This window comes from Anopheles arabiensis, chromosome 2 (genome assembly GCF_016920715.1).
Source record: "Anopheles arabiensis isolate DONGOLA chromosome 2, AaraD3, whole genome shotgun sequence".
Classification (NCBI taxonomy): domain Eukaryota; kingdom Metazoa; phylum Arthropoda; class Insecta; order Diptera; family Culicidae; genus Anopheles; species Anopheles arabiensis.
The window spans coordinates 64,778,557-64,789,431 of NC_053517.1; the positions used below are offsets into that span (position 1 = coordinate 64,778,557).

Here is a 10,875-nt window from a genome sequence, read left to right on the forward strand (position 1 = left end):
ATGGCTATGGAGATGCTTCCTGTAATAGAAAGATGATAGAGATGATGCGTTGGAAAATCATTGGCCTGTGATCAATATTAAATTCGTAACGCTGCAATGATCATATTCATGGTTGCTAAACGCTGTTTCTAAATTGCTCCTTTTCTTTTCGCTATGGTTTTGGTTTTGTTTTTCTTCTAGTATGTAGTAAAATGTAAATAAAGCGCAGCAGCAGAGCAAAGCGACCTTGGGTAGGTCCTATTTTTACATTTCATTGGAAGAGTTTGCTCGAGAATCAATTATGCTTATTTTTCGATCGATTTTCTTAATTCATTCAACTGTCCAAGGAAACACTTAAAAAAAGCATGAAAACAAATATACTACTACCAAGCATACCCAAAACATCAGCGACACAAACCGTCCTTATCAATTGGTTAGAAAAAAAAAATGTACCAAATAGACAAAAAAACTGTTTATACTCATCCCTCTTTAAAGGGGGGGGGGGGATATGGTACTTTCTAATCAAATCAAATTCAAAAATCTTGCGAACCTTGCACGAAACTCAATTGGACCAAGTGCGCCCCATAGATGGCTGGACGGGAATTGCTCTTAAGCTGGTCACTCCTCCTCCGAAATCACCTCAAATCATCACGACCAAGCGATGATTAACGCGCACTGAGAAATGTCCAACGCTTGGGAGAATAACGGGAGGGTGGTGCCATCAAAAATTGACCAAAAAGTGTGCGCTTATAGTATACGCTGCGCACTGTTGTGCTGATAACCTACGGCGGAAACTGAAATGATTAACCCGTTAATCCAGTTTACCAAAACGGCGGGGCCAATAATGGCAGTTTAAATACACATTCACAAACCCGTCACTGACATGGGGCACGGGGCACTAGAAACAGCACCACAATGACGAGGACAACGACGACCGCTAAACGACAGATGGGCGTTCACTTTCGAGCACACGAGAGGGTGAGTGACGGAGATTTTTTTTTGTTTTTCCTACCCATCGCCGTTTGCTCAATTCGGTGGCTCAGCTGGTTATTGTAACGTAAAGGTATGATTCAAAACACTTTTTCACATGACGTGTGGCTAGTGCTACGGCATGTAATAAATGCTCATTTGATACTATCGACATTCGGTAGTTTATTGTCCCATATTTAGTAAGTGGTGTCAGAGCCAGGTGTCGGGGTCTGGCTTAATTCAAGCGGTAAAAGGAGTTGAAGCAGCCCTTATGCGTGTTGAGCAGGGGCAATTGAGAGGGTTCAATTGCTGCTTCCAACTCCGATCGACTCCGGAAGGCTCCGGATGGTTCCGACTCCGGGCGGAACTAGTGGTTCCGATTTTGCCGGAATCGAATCGGAGCGGTGGGTGAGCTCTAGACAGTACAAATTACTAAATTTCACCTTTAGACATCTAGCAAAAGCAGAAACATTGTCAAACTTCTTCAATTTCATTTAATTATCGCAAATGATTCTTGTCGTGTAAATCCACAATATATAATTGGTAAACGTATACTTAGGAGAAGATAGGTAAAGACGGACACTGCGGGTAAGATGGACACTTCTCATAAATGCATGGGAAAAGTAATTTTCGAATAATTCAACAATGATCTGTAACTTGCAGTTACATTGCATGTAACTGTGCAAAAACCTGGCGAAAGAACGAGAATGAAAGCAATAAAAAATCCTGTTTTATTAAATGTAAAATTTATTTTACTTCCTATATCAATCGGTGATAAATATATTTCATCAAACACCTTAACAAGGGTATTTCAAAAATATAAACCTTTTAGGGTTTATATATATTTTTTTGACTATTTCCCTGGGAAGTTGATCCGGCTGTTAGAGGCCACCATGGGAATGGGATGCAGTGCAAGGTGAGAGTGTCGATCTTGACGTTGGAATCGTTCGAATCTCACAGGAGTCTGAGGCAAGGTGACGGACTCAAATGCCTGCTCTACAACATCGTCCTGGAAGGTGTCATTCGAAGCGCGGGGCTAGACAACGACATCCTTGGAACGCTCCTCTACTGTAGTAAAGGAGTTTTGCTATCTCGGGACGGTTGTTACTTCGAACAACGACATTAGCAGCGATATCCGGAGATGCATTGTCCAGAGGAATCGTGCATAATATGGGCTTCACCGACTGTTGAGTTCCAGAAGACTTCAAGCCCGCACGAAATGTGAGATATATCGCACTTTGAATCGCCCGGTGGTCCTCTACGGACACGAGTCCTGGACCATCCGAGCAGAGGATGCAAACGCTCTGGGCGTGTTTGAGCGACGCATCCTCCGGACCATCTTTGGCGGTGTGAGGCGAGCATGGAGCGTGGAGGAGAAGGATGAACCACGAGCTTGCTGAACTATACGGCGAACCGAGCATCCTGACGGTGGCGAAGGCTGGCAGGATACGATGGCTGGGGCATGCATGAGGATGCCGGACTAATGCCCCACCAAGAAGGTGTTCGACAGCGATCCCCAGTTTGGCATTAGGCGCAGGGGAGCAAAGCGAACACGATGGCTGGACCAGGTGAAGCGATTCCTGACGGAGATCGGGTGTCTGCATGGATGGGAGGCTGCAGCCAGGGACCGAGCATCCTGGAGAATTGTTGTGGACCGGGCCATGTCACACCGACGTGCTCTATCGTGAGCAGGCCAACAAGAGAGAGAGAGAAACACCGGTCAAAATAGCAGTTATGCGTTATGCTATTCCTCGCTCGACGCTGATGAGACACTTCGCGAAACCCAATATCTTGCCACTAGTTGGACAACTTTAATCAACAAAAAGAGAGATCGCTGATATGAAATCGTTCAGGAATAGATGAGAGATACTATGGGATTAGATATATCAAAAAGTACAATCTTCAAGAGGCGCTTACAATTCCTAAATGAACGGCTGAATGAAACGCCGTTGCATTTCACATACAATTGGTTTATGTACGTACCAGGGCGTGGTAATCAATGGAATAAACACTGTCCAAATCTAACGAAACCCTCTTAGTTGCGTTCGAGAGGAAGATGCTCCGAAGGATACTTGGCCCCGTGTGTGTGGAAGGACAATGGAGGAGCCGCTATAATGACGAGCTATACGAGCTGTACGGCGACCTCACTGTCGTTCAGCGTATCAGCTCGGAAGGCTTCGGTGGGCTGGCCATGTAATACGTATCGAAACACCAAGGACAGAGGAGGCGTGCTAGACCTAAATTGAGTTGGCAACATGGCTTAGAGGCTTCCGCCATTAAGGCCGGGATAACGGATTGGCAGACGAAGGCGCGAGACCTGGAGCGGTTTCGTACAGTCCTGAGGCAGGCCAAGACCGCAAAACGGTTGTAGCGTCGGATAAGTAAGTACAGTGGAGCGCCGTTTATCCGGGCTTCTCGGGACTTGACCTCGCCCGGATAAGCGAATAACACGGATAATGAGTCAAGTGATATATTTTATCACCAATTCCTGGTTATTTTTTGGAAATTTTTCTTACTTTTTGATAAAAATAACCCAGTTTTTACTAACTTCATGTTTTTCCAAGGAGAATATTTAAAATTTGCCATGCATTATAGTGTTTTTGTTATGACAATGTGCTCTTATAACCGCTTTTTCAAATATGCTTCATAACGCAATGTCACTTTTGTATTGAACTGTCATTTCTCAACAGCACGGATAAACGGAAAGCCGGATAAAAGGTACCCGGATAAACGGCGCTCCACTGTAAGTATCTTCTCGTTAGAAGTTAAACACGATTGAAATCCTTCAATATCCTTACCCGATCGTAATACAGTATATAGATACTTTGTACGGATGGTTAATACAGGTTTGATACTCGAATGGCTATGTTTATTGTATAAGTTTATTTTTTATAACCTACTAAGCTATAATTATTAATGTTTGAATACAAAATAATGTTAAGCTTAGCATGGTAATTGGAAGTTGATGAATTGTATTCACGCAACACATTTACGTTTAGTTTATTTTCGATAATGTCCACCACTAAAGCGCATCTTTTTTCTTCGTTTTATTGCGTTTTTAGATAAGGCGTACATTGGTGCGATGCAAAAAGGATTAAAGAAAAAACATCGAAAAAAAGAGAAACCGTCCACTTACCACCATACAGGTAGTCTAGCCCCAGGCCGGCCAATCCTCAGTTTGTTTAGCAAACGAGCGAGCTAGAGCATAATGGAATGGCATGGCATGGCATGGCATTGGTTTCTCATGCCGCCATCGTGGTCGATCGACGCTGGCTGCCGCTGTCGCTGCTGTTGCTGATGGACGCTGGAAGGTTCTTCGTTTACTCACGGCAAACAGTTTGCATTTACGACGCCGTAATGCCGTGAATGGGTTCTTTTTCCTCCGTTTGGTCCGCGTGGCCAACCGTCTGTGACAAATGGTACACGCGCACGCTTGCGCGCGCGCAAAAAAAAAATGAGGTAGGATGAAAATAAATAAATAAATAAACAGCATTACGGCGAGCAACGATTTTTGAAGCAAAAAAAAGAAGAAGCAAAAAATACCGAAAGAAAGCAAATAGGCTCGTGTTCTTACCCTGCGCTATTGCACGCTTTTCCTACTACCGCGCGAAGATTCGACGTTCCCACCCCGACGAGACAACCGGTTCTAAGCAGGAAGAAGAAGAAAAACGCACACAGGCAATCCTGGCTGGTCTGTTTAGTGGAAAGACCAACTACCTCCCCCCCTCTACTCCCCTTCCACTCCGGCAGCAGCTTGTTGACACGTTCGAGTTCGAACATGCGCAGCCACAGGAATCAATGGAACGATTATTCAGTGGATCGTGAGCGGGGCGGTCCGGACACAGCTCCCTCGGCTGTGGGACACAATATGTGTGTGGATTGGATGCAGATGGCGATAGGCAAGCAGAACGACCCCGAACACATCCCCCCATTGGCTGATAACAGGACCGTGGTGCGAGTGAAGCGATCGATTCAACAAATTTCGACGAGCTCCAGAATTCCACCCCTCCCCCCCTCCTCCCCCTCCCTCCCTTCGCATCCCTTTTCGTAGTGCGCTGGTAGTGGTGAGCAATGCAGTGTGCCGTGCTGAGATGTGGGTTAGTGGAGATTGATCGATCGATTGATGCTGGAAGGACGGGTGCTCCCACCAACGGACTCTGATACCTTTTTTCCAGAAGGCAGGATCGACCGGGGGCCGGATTGCTTACATTTGCGTAAATGAGTGTATATGTGTGTGTGTGTGTATGTTGTGTGCGCGTGATCGTTAAATGTCTACCTTTTTCACTCCACTCCGTGGATGGGAGTTGGTGGGACGGTTCATTGCAGCAAAGCCGGATGATATTTGCACGTTCGCATCGCCAAAAAGAGCAAACATACCGTGGTGGAATATTTATAGAATTTCTCGAACCGACACCGATGACGGGTACGCGGCAGCAGTCCGACAGCTCATTCGCGGCGCATGGCGAGGCGAGGCGTTGTATAACGCGTGTAGGTGACGTTTCCAGTCTAAGAAGCTCCCGATGCGCGATAAGTTCGCGGGGTTGGTTGTGTGCCTGCTCTCGCTAATTGCTGGTGACGCCGTGCTTCCGGTGTGCTCCGGTAAGCCCCTCCGAGCGTCCGACGGTCCGGGAGAGCAATTGGCTTTACGTAATACGGGGAACACATGAGTGCCGACCGCAGTCGTCGCTTATCGCTTTTCCGTTTTTGCTTTTTGCTACTGCTGCTGCCACCATCACACCACACCACGTCGTTGCACACCATCGCATTCCATCCGCCCCCTCCCGTCCCACGGTCGGCTCCAAACCGGCATGGAGATGGGCCGCGTCCGCGCAGTCTATCAATGAGCTGTCAGGTTGGCATATTGACCCGCGGCATCAAGTGCCGCGCTGGCTGGCTGTGCGCTTCGATCCATTCCATTCCACAGGGCCATGCTGGTTTGTCAACGCGCAATCCTCCAATGCCACATTAACCGCACCGCCCGACGACGCCCACCACCGTCCGGCTCGAGGCACGGCAGAATGAGCGGCGTCAGCGTTGCGCATTGGTACTACCACCACAAACAAAGCACGGGGCGCGTTCCCGGCGCGTACTTCTTCTATCAAATCGATCGATTGCTGGGCGTGCAATTGGCAGTAGCAACACCACAATCGCATTAAATGTGCGCGCGTCGCCTACTTGGATTCGTAGGACGAGAGAGAGCGAGAGCGAGAGAGCGTGCAATGGTGTACGAAAATAGCACCTACTTCGATATTGTTTTTCCTGCCAGGTTTGTTTGCCAAACTCGAGGCACGTTGACACGACACCCCCTTCCTAGCCAGGCAAATCGTCGTTCTCCTGGAGGCCAAGGTACCTGTCCTGCGCCAGAGAGTTTGAGAAGAGCAATGAAAATAATAATATCTTTCACGAATCCCGGACACTCGGACAGATTTTTGTGCAGCAGCATGATGATGATGACACACGGCGAACTTCTCGACTGTTCTTCCGGTTTTGCAGCCAACCAAAATTGTCGCGCTCTGCCGGACGTAGGGAAAATATCTTATCAAATGCTTGCAGTAAACCAAGCGTTCGCGACGCAATTTTGAGACAGCGAAAAATAGTGCCCCGAATGTTTACCAACGCTTTCGATCGCTCGCTTCCTCCCCAACCCCTCGTTCTTCTCGTCACCGATTACTACGATGGACGATCCACTGCCATCTCCTTTCCATCCACATACCCAGGGCGGAGACTTGCAAGACTTGCAAGTAAAGTGTGTTTGCGTGTTTAAGCTGTACGACTAGAGTCGATCTCTTGGCCCCTTGCCGGTAGATGTTAGTGTGTGTGTGTGTGTGTCAGTGAATGTTGGGGAAAAAATGTTAATGAAATTGAGTAATTTCTATTTATAGATTACTCCCACTCCTACCTGCACCACATCCCTCGATCGGCCACTTTTCCCGGCCTAGTCTACTCTAAATATACAAACCACTACCGTACTGCTGCCGCCAGGACGGGATTTCCTCCGCACGCCAGTATTGGCTGGTACTGCATGGCCGTTTGGTTATTAGCTGCTGTTGCTATTGTTGTTGTTGTTGTTAGCTTCTGCTACTGCATTGCTGACGTCGGATGGGCAATGAAGCTGTGAAAAATGGTTGACACCGCATCTCTCTCTCTCTCTCTGTCTCTGCAACGATTGTAACGGTATGGCTGTAAGCTATTAGGCACCCTACCACTACCACGTTGACGCACGTTGTTCTACCCACCTATATGTGAGCAACCTCATCGGCCATTCACAGCTTTCACACTGGACTGGTGTGACCTGGTGTGATTTGCCCATCGCACACTGCTACTAGCTAGACTGCTGCCGCATACTGCGTTCTAGATACATCTCATGATGGCATTTTGATGCTGGCTCATTAGCTGAAAAGGGGAATGTGCATCTCAGTGCACAGTGCACGCGAGCGCCTGCGCCCATTTGTACGCGCCCCATAAGGCGTGCCCAGGCTGTGGTCGCCCGCTCTAGATATCTATCATCAATTACGCTCCCGCCGTGCAATGGCCCAACGCAAGCTAACCAGACGCCAGATTGGAGGCGCCATGAAAGAAGCTACCATCGCGGCTCGCTTCAGCTCGCTCGCTACTTGGCAGTATGGGGAGCGGGGAGTTTTATCTGTGTACGCCGAACGATCGCCGTACGCGGTTCGAATTTTGGACTATTTATGTCATTCGTTACATTGGCGGCGCGAAGCAGCATACGGCAAAATTCCAAAACACGGCCTCGATAGGTCGATGCGAGTTCAACTTGGCACTTGGCAGTCAATGTATTAAACATTTCCCTGCGGAATGTCATCTGGATTAGTGGAGACTACGTACGGAAAAAAAAAATAATCCGTCAATACGATTTAGCCAGGCGGCATCGAACCCGCGTCCGGTAGAAATATGCCACTGAGCACCGAGCTGGGCACGATGATCTTGTGCTGTACGATTTTGCGCGCTGGAGAGTGGCGGACTAGAGTGGTGTCCCTTAGTTTGAACCGCATCGCGTGCCGCAGACACACAGACACATGCACCGCGGCGGATGTTGCGGTTTTGCACCATTTGTCAAATTGCACTCTAGCGCGTTACGCGTTACGCTTCGTGTGCAGCAGGGTTGAAGGCTGACGATGATGATGATGGTGGTGATGTTGGTGATACTCTGAGTGTATGTACATCCATTTGCGACCGGAAGTGAGTGATCGTCATCCAAGTGAGCTAGTCGACGACGACTAGTCGTGTCTTGCAGATGGTAAATGGAGCGATGAAACTTGTATGATTTAACTTGTTTTATATGTTTGCAGTTTGTTTTACATAGTACAAAAACACACGATACCTGGTAAAAGTTCAACAAGAATAGGTGAGCAGTATACTTGGTACGACATTTGGCGCCATTTCTAGAATACCTGCTGGGAATCCTACGATGAAATATTAGTAAAACCGTGTCAGGTCGCCGTACTAGCAGTATTGGTTAATTATAAATAGTTGGTGCAAAAGTCCGTTACCTTGCCGTAGCTGTACTGCTTCTTCTCTCTGCAGTTGCAAACACATGTCTTATTTCAAGCACGTTTATCAAAACCTACTACGATACCCGATAGGGCAAGGAAACACTATTGATGGATTGGGAATAACTTAGGACGCCACCATTCTGCCTTATTTTGACTCCGGACGGGCTTGCTTTCGCCATCATCATCATCATCATCGTCATCATCGTCATTGCCGTCGTGGTGTGTGTTAGTGTTGGCGCTATTAAATTAACGATCTACTAAAAATACGACCAATGCAAAAGATCACGCTGGTCAGTGACGTACACGAGTCACTCTCTCTATCTCTCTCTCATCCTCATCCAATTCGATGGAGCCGCCTGGTTGCTGAAAATTTCTTTCCTTTTATTTATTTATTTTTTTTTCAAAAAGGGAAAAAACTACACACAGAGGCTTTAAATTGGTCTTTATGTTATTATTATAAACAGTATATAGATAATAATTACAGTGTTGTGTTTCTATTTCATAAACCATAGAAATAATACAATACATATATACAGACATGTACAAAAAGCTTTAAATGGTTGTTATTACCGAGTAGCAAAACTGATCCTCATACGCGATCGCGTAGTTTGCAGTAAAATCAAGCGGTTTACGTTCGCGTTCAGTGCATGGCGAAGCGATACTTAAACGTAAATTGGTGTGCAAGTGGTGATTAGTTTACCCGTTCCACCCGGATTGCCACAGTGGAGGGATGGGGGGCGGGGGAATTGGGTCGGTTATTCTGTTTCTCCTCCAAGAGCATCATTTATCAATGAAAAAATGTGTTTGCTGTTTGTTTGTTTTCTTTTTTTAAGCTGTGAGGAAACGGCTAATACACATGACACACACACACGTATATTCTGTTGTTTTAGTACAATGGTTCTAATGGTTTGTTTGCTATTGGGTTGTGTCGTTCCTATCGGACAATTTTGGCTACAGAGAAATAAACGACTACCGGCTGGTAGATGGCGGACATTTATGTTTAAATACTATTTAAAATTGTATCTGCTTTCATTGGAACATTGAGAACAACACACCCCGTTTGGCCAGATAGCTTGTGATAGCTAGACAATCATTCATTAGTCGGTATAACTTCGGTTTCTCCGTTTGGCCGGATCCTGGTTTGCTCCTCACGCGTGTGTTGTGTGCTTTATGGTTCTTTGTGTGATCGGATCTGCTGCTTGTTCGCACCATTTACTCAGACAGCACCTATTACACACAGTTAATACAGAGCCTGTATGCGGTTTGTGATAGTATAATATTCATCTCGCCATCTCTCTTTCTCTCTAATTGTATCATCATCATAACAGTGCGCACGCATCGTAAATAGTAGCAATATATAGTAAATATCTTAGTTCATTGGTGTTGTCTGATGGATGAAAACATTATTACATTTAGGCTTGCCACAAAATGGGGTTTTATATACTCTCTGCTACTCACAAATGACTAACGAAAATAAGCTATCGACCGTTCGAAATCACCTCACCCCAGTCGCTATAACATGAAAATCGGTTTTGTTATACCACTTCAACATACACACACACACTCCACTATAGCTCAGGTATGTAAGTATTACAATTGCATTTTAGGCAAAATTACACAGTTACACAGGTAAGTGGTAAGTGGTTTTGTTTTGGTTTTCCGCGCTTTTGCTCAGTAATAACATAAAAAAAAGTTAATACATTGCAAATACAGCACACGATTTTCCATTGGGTTTGGTATTTAGTTGCGGTGTGTTTGTGTGTGTGCGTGTTTTTTTAGTTTAGTTTTCTATTCTCTTTTGTTTTTTATTTTGTCCAATTAGTCTGTTTTAGAATATATGGTTTCAACCAATACGCTTCACTTGTTCACGCCATCTCCTTTCCCTTATCCTATCTACCCACCCATCTGTTCTGTTTTGTTGGCTTAGTTTTATACACACATTTTGTTTTGTTTTTCGATTTCGATTCTTTTCCCCTATACAGTTTACACCTGGTGCACCCCTTTTGCTAAGAACAATGCTAAATATAGTTTCTCATTGTAAAAGTCTTCTTCGTTACCAAGTTTGATTCATCGATCATTTTGTTGCTTAGTGAGTTTACATGTTGATGATAGATTCCATTTATGTAGTTGTGTGTGTGTGTGTGTGTGTGTGTGTGTGTGTGTGTGTGTGTGTGTGTGTGTGTGTGTGTGTGTGTGTGCTTTTTGTTGCGTTTATTTTCAATTTTAAAGTTTATACTTCAACACTACCAACCAAAGGGACCTTTGTTTTGTTTTGCACAATTCAGTTCTGATTCATTATTTGCTTTGTATTTGCTTCACATCATTTCAATGGATTTGGCTTGCTTGTAGCACTGCTGTACGAATTGTATTCGCCTCGCTCCCTACATGGTAGTGTATCCAGTGTATCAGTCCT

At 45.7% G+C, this 10,875-nt stretch overlaps 1 protein-coding gene across 1 annotated transcript in view; it reads left to right on the forward strand.

Moving 5' to 3' along the window:
- Positions 1–4,098, forward strand: part of LOC120895324 (RNA 3'-terminal phosphate cyclase) — a 32,802-nt gene extending 28,704 nt beyond the window's left edge. The window contains exon 7 of the mRNA XM_040298563.1: positions 4,011–4,098. The gene's annotated coding sequence lies outside the window, so the exon portion shown is untranslated. The remainder of the gene's footprint in view (positions 1–4,010) is intronic.
- The last annotated feature ends 6,777 nt before the right edge of the window (positions 4,099–10,875 follow it).